Source organism: Columba livia, chromosome 5 (assembly GCF_036013475.1).
Source record: "Columba livia isolate bColLiv1 breed racing homer chromosome 5, bColLiv1.pat.W.v2, whole genome shotgun sequence".
NCBI lineage: Eukaryota > Metazoa > Chordata > Aves > Columbiformes > Columbidae > Columba > Columba livia.
In genome coordinates, this window is record NC_088606.1 from 64421772 (window position 1) to 64428344 (window position 6573).

At 40.3% G+C, this 6573-nt stretch overlaps 1 long non-coding RNA gene across 6 annotated transcripts in view; it reads left to right on the plus strand.

Moving 5' to 3' along the window:
* LOC110355012 (uncharacterized) overlaps positions 1 to 6573 on the plus strand; it is a 202669-nt gene that overhangs the window by 157623 nt on the left and 38473 nt on the right. For all 6 annotated transcript variants that reach the window (XR_010473145.1, XR_010473141.1, XR_010473143.1 and 3 more), the window contains one exon: positions 3337 to 3488. This is a non-coding gene — a long non-coding RNA (uncharacterized LOC110355012). The remainder of the gene's footprint in view (positions 1 to 3336; positions 3489 to 6573) is intronic.

Genomic DNA, 6573 nt, shown 5'->3' on the forward strand with positions numbered 1-6573 from the left:
GCAGTTCTCAGAGAATGCGAATCTGCTGGATTAACAAAGTCAAATCAGTGTTGTACCTGCCTCAGGAAATCTGTACACCTGGACAGCCCCGTAATCAAACAGCTTATAGCCCATATTCCTTATAGCCCTTATTCCTTCTGCCCCAAGCCATTATTTGTTACCTTGGAGAGAATCAGCAGAGCTTTCCCAAGTATTAATACATCCTCTCTGCAGTTTGTTTCTACCCCTGTGCTCTGGTACAACAAAGGTAAAAGCACCTTTTTTTTTCCTTTTGTCTTTTAGAGCATATCCCTTCAAACAATAACTGAGCATCCAAGAAAGCAACACTTTGCATTTGAAATATAAATCTGCAGGGCGGGGGAAATAAAAGACGGCAACAAATTAAATCCTCCTCTTCTCTAGAAAATAATACTGCTTTTGTCTTAGTGAACATCCTTTATCATTCAGATATGCTGCTGCAGCACTCAGCCGTGCCAAACATCTATTCAAAGGGAATTCCTTTTGATTTTTCCCTTTATTCCATACCTCATACAATGTTCCAAGACAGCAATCATCTAAATGATTATTCAGCTGGATAGTCCCACCATTATCTTAATTGTTCACCCAACCTTGCTGCAGTCCTTGCAACCACCACTGCTTATTTCAAAACTCCATTTTCAGCTACTGGGTAGGAATAAAAAGCTTTAACCCTGGGGTAGAAACAGTGAAGGAAAAATATTATATTAAATATTTAAAAGGTTATTTAAGAGAAGAGAGAGGAGCAAATGATGTGGTTATTAGTAAGTATCTTCAATCAATTTTAACACTGAATGAACAGATACTATAAGATACTGATACATATGCATATTATCAAGCTAAAGGTTTGGAATCTTTTATCTGAGATCTTCCCTAAGTTTGTTGGAAAGGATATTTCTATTTATATATATGTGTGTGTGTGTGTGTTTTATATATCTATTTCGGTATTGCTGATTGTTTTAAATGTGTCTTTCATGAAAAAAATCACCTATTAAAAGGAGTATAGTGCTCCTGACAACTTTTTAATTGTGAGTTAACAGCATATATTGACGAATAATAAAATCCCCCTGCAAGTGCACCTTCACCAATTCATAGAAAATAAAATTTGGGGCGAAGGAAAAATCTAAGCAAAGACTGGACAATCTGCAGACAATTGGATCCAGTGGGATTAGCTGATTAAAAAAGCTTTACTGCTGTAACCATATCTTGTGAGGGGTTAGGTCTGCTGTTTCTCATCACTCATCATGTGCCAACACTATTATATTCCTCTAAATGTTTCCCTTTATGTTCTTCCAGTTTATAGATTGCCTTAGTGAAGAAACACAAGGGAGGTGACAGCAGGGTGGAAGGTTTTTTTTCCTTCTCAGATTTACTTAGCAACAGCTTCAGCAAACAGCAGTCGGTGCGAGTTTACCTACTTGATTCTGCTGAAGTCGGAGGCTCTGATACGTTCTCCTGCATGCACGTACACGCCAGTCCTGGCAGGACTGCAAAAATGAAAATGTAGTTATTCTGCCTTTCCCGAGGGAGTGTAAGGACAGGGCTACAGGTCCAGGCCACTTCATTCTTACTGGGGAGGGGAACCCAGAAATGGGTGTCTGGAGCATCTTCCCACCAAGCTGAACAGGCCCTTAGAAAGCAAAGAACAGGGAATCTCTGAAGCTGTTTTCTCTCCCAGCAGATGGTGATTTATTCCTGAATAACGAATGCTCATAGAAAGAAGGTCACCTTTGCATCCCTTTCACATCGCAGGCTGGATGAGACTGAGCCAGGCGCGAGGGCTGTGCCCAAACCACTGGCCTGTCAGGTGGGGCTCGGCCAAGCCCCCAGTTATAATGCTTACACAAGTTTGGTACTGAAACTAGTGTGAACCTGTTGCAAAATAGAACAGAACGATATTTTGCTTACATGATTCTGTTTCTCTTACCCAGTTTCTCTCAAGGATTTAGCTGGCTGGAAGATTGAGACATGATGAGTAAAATAGCAGTGATGACAGAGTGAATGAAACCTGCAAATCATAGAATCATAGACAGGTTTGGGTTGAAGGGACCTCCAAAGCTCCCCCAGTGCCACCTCTGCCGTGAGCAGGGACATCTTCACCAGCTCAGGTTGCTCAGAGCCCCGTCCAGCCTGGCCTGGGATGTCTCCAGGGATGGTTCATCCACCACCTCTCTGGGCAACCAAACAAAATATTCATTTAGTGATGTACCCATTTATTTTTTCTGAGCGTTAGGCAGCTCACTTGAGACAGTAGTAGATTTTGGTTCTTCACCCCCATTCCCAACTCCTACCTTACTTTCTGAACAACTCCATAGAAAACAGTGACTTAAAAGTGGGTGACATCTCTGCATAACATTTTGCAATTTTTCACTAATTTTCTGTCTCTACTTTTCTAATCACTGCCAATGCTCTCTTCAGGTCTCAATTGCTCTATTTTTTATCTAAGCATACACAAGCTATTTCTATTTCATTTTCCCATTATTTCTTAGCTAAAATGTTCCAATTATTTTGTCTTTAGTTGAAAGACTTCGCTGCTTCAAATTCACCCTGGGCAACTTCATTATTTTCCTTTCCAGCTATCTATCCTGAGTCAATTATGGGACCATTTTTTTGCTGTGTTACCAAAGCAATGATACTCCAGTTCAGTTTTCTAATACAGTGATAACAGTGTTTGACTCACTTTTTTTTAATTGCTCGTGGATTTCAATCTAATTTGTGAAATTCATTTGTATTTTAAATGTAATGAAGTGGAAATGTGGTGAAGTTTTAAATGACTAGAGGACATGGATCATCATTGCCACCGCGTTAACTTTGACCTTTGCATGTTGACCAAGCTGTCTACTGTAAAAGAGGCTCAATAAGTGGCTGATTTCTATTGATAAATGTACCTAGTTAGAGGCATCTCTAAGGCACTTGGCAGCACTGACTCAAAGAGCTGACCTTGATATAAGAATATTGTACCTCATTACAGTGAGAATAACACTGAGAATAAACACCTATTTTATAGGTGCTTATTTCCCATAGTATTTTGTAATCCTTTAAGTTTACAATGCATAAGTTATTATTAGGAACATAGAAAAACAACAGCTTCAAATGTTTTGGAGGTACTTAGATCTGCAGCAGAAAGCAATATTTGCATGTAATAATTGCCTCTAAAGTTCAGTCTTAATTTCCTTGAAATTTCAAGAAATCTTTTAATCTGGAGGCAAAAAGGTAGCTTTCCAGATTCCCCTGTGGTTTTCACTGTAAGCAGCGGATAAACGATGCTGATTCATGTTCCTTGCTCTGAATGATATAACAAAATTCTCATTCTTTCTGCAGGAGCTGCTCACGGCGGTTAACAACGAAGAGCAAGGTGGTGTCTTTGGGGACAGAATATGGGAAGGAGACCCAGCCTGTGGTTCCTCGAGTTCTGGAGCCTTCTCCTGATGGAGGACACAGCTCCTGGAGAGAGATGTGACTCCCATCTGCCCGTACGTACACACAATTTCTAAAGCACTGGGGCACTCAGAGAGTTGGAAGTCTATATGAACTAAATATTTAAAGTATTATTTTTTTTAATTTAGAAATTCAAATATTTCCTAAAAACACTGCTAAAACTTTAATCCAAGGGCTGTACATTTAATATAAATTACACTTGTTTAGAAGGATATATCACCTTTACTTCAAATACTATACTATAAATATTCTAAGATAGAATTAAGCTGTTGCAAGTGTCTGGCCTGTTTTCACTTTGCTGGAGACATCCTTTTTGAACGGTGTTCAGAAGGGGGATGTATCCCAAGGCAAAAGGAAAAGCAAATTAAGGGAAAAGAACTGCATTTCGGTCTTTGTGACCCTGTTGTGCTGACAAATGACCGAAGCAGCAGCATGGCCTTCTGTTTTCCTTGGTGGCTCCAGCAGATCTGACAATGCCCATTCCCCTCTGTCACAAATTCCATAGCCTGCTTTGAAAGCACAAGAACTTTGTCTACCGCCAACAAAGCCACAAAGGGGGCCTGGGCCTTTATTTCCAGCTGTTAGAGGTTTGGATTGCTACCGACAACACAAATAAGTTGTGTGTCCTCTGGTGGTGCACGCTGTTTGGAATTTGTACCATGCACACAGCTGCTATCCACTAAGTTTATTTTCAGATAATTGGAAAATGTCACCCAATCTGTTAATTAAATTCCAGTGGGGTGTGAATTAGAACACAGCCTTACCTGCCTCACACATTTTTGTTTCCTTCACAGCAGCTCTTTGTAAAATAGTACATGCCAGGAGTCTCTATTACTACCCTTTTCTTTTCCCCCTCCTTACCTTGCTGTTTGTTAGTCATTCAATGCATCTTGCAGGGTCTTTCATAGCTTAATAAAATAAATGCTTCGCTAGCATGTTTCATAGTAACATACATACATAGGATTTGTGCTTCCTACAAGCCACTGCTATTAATTTACATCAGGAAACAATTTTGCTTCACAAATACGCAATAAGAGAAAGTCATTGCTCAAAGTCACTGTGGCCTGAGTAGTCATATCAAGAATTGTCTAATAGTAAGCGCTCTGGAAAATAAGGAATTTAAGTATTATTATCCACTTGATGCAAGTGACTAGTGAAAGAATGGTATACCTTGATTAAGTGTAGAAACTGGTGATGGAGCCTGACATCCTTGATGAATTATGTTCAGTCACAGAATGTGCAGTTTCACATGCAAGAGGAACACAAAGCGCAACTTTCAGCTCATGGCTGCAACCAGCCCTGAAGGTGGTTCTTCATTCTCTTCTGAGGTCTTTCTGGAGATATGTATATATCTGTATTGTGTGTGTATCTATATGTATCTATATATATATAGATATATCTATATATATCTATATATATCTATATATATCTCAGGGCTCAGGGTCAGAACATATCAAAGCTTTCCATTCTAACAGTCTTTCTGTTGCTCATTCACTACTTCTCTCATTTTTCCTGCAAACCAGTTCCAAGGAGGTTTAGCTCAGAATCTACCAAAGTTGCTCTCTTATTATTTTAAATGACCAACAGGAGATGATCAGCTCATGCTAAAATAATCTCTCACTGAGAAACGTGGAATAATTTAGGAGCTGAAGATCCTGTCGTTACGCGTATCTGGGGGAGTCTGTATTTGAATAATGCCAATTAAAAGTGCTCTTAGAAGTAGATGAAATAGGAATAACTTCTGAGGCCTGTGTTGCTTTCTAATTATAGCTCGCTCAGAACTCGCAGTCCCACGGCACCCAGCACTACCAGGGGTTAGAAATGGCATACACTTCCTAGATGACTTTCACTGAATATTTCTTTCTGTCGTGTTGAATTTCTAGTGGTTCCATAAGCCTGCGTTTGACTGCTCCATCACTGGGCTGCCAGCATTTCCTCTAGGAATCAGTTCTGTACACTCGTACACTTTTTTTTTGTCAGAAAGGTTTTCTGCTATGAAACCAATGCTGTTTTTTTGATACCATTTTGTTGTTTCTACTCTTTGATGTCTGCATTTTTAGCTGTTGATATCTCATTTAGACTTTACTTAGTCACGTTCATTCTGTTTAGCCCTTTGTCATTTAATAACTCCTGGCTCCCAACAGGTTTTGTTGCTCTTTGCCAAAGTTTCAGTAGCAGCTTGATTGATGCAAAGTGCCAAAGAACCAGCTATTTTTTTGAGTTGGAGATGCCATGGTGAGACTGAATTTTCCACATATTAAAATACTCTTGATAGATCTGAAAGACATCCCACATCCGTAAGAAAATTCTTCTGAAGTCAGATGAAGGTAGGGGCAAAGATGGGGGTTGTCCATGTTATTGGAGTCATCAGCATCATCCATTCTCATCCTTCGGGATGTTTTACCAGAAGCAGAGCCTTGGGCAGCCCTTGGGGTGTTCAGAGACCATGTCAATGCCATAGCAAGGAAGGGAACCGGCTCTATCAGCTCTCCTTCACTTCTTTCTGATGCAGCAGCTGGTACTTGCTCAATATTGCTTTGAATATTCCCACTTCAGTCAACGAATAGCTTTAAATAAGGGAGTTGCACTCTGGTTCTTCGGTGAATGCGCTTCTTTTCACAAGGCAAAGTACCTACAACTTCCCTACAAGCAACCCACTGAATTTGCTTTTATCTTCTACCACTGCTCCTTTCCAGGCTTCTTCCTTCAGCCTTGCAAGTTCCTTAGGGCCTTATCTGAGGAACTAAATTTAAGCCCCAGCTCCTGCAAGCTGAGATACCGACACAGACTAAGTCCAGAGTCCCGCGGGAACAGCCAGGATTACCTAAACATTAAATTTCAATAAGGTGAGAACTCTCTATCCAGAGCATATGTCACATCATCTACTTGGCTCTATCTGTTGAATAAGCACAAATAAGCAGGGAACATATTATAGTCCATTTAGGGGGATCCACTGTCTTCTCGTCTCATTTCCAGCTGATGTGGGTGTCTCTCTGTACAGGCAGGGATGGAGCAGCCCTGCTAAGCTCCAGAAGACAAAGGGCTGTTTTGTTGTGTTGTGTTAGTGAGTCAATAGGACAATTCCAAGTGACATTTGTTCTTCAATGCTTGTTATTCCAG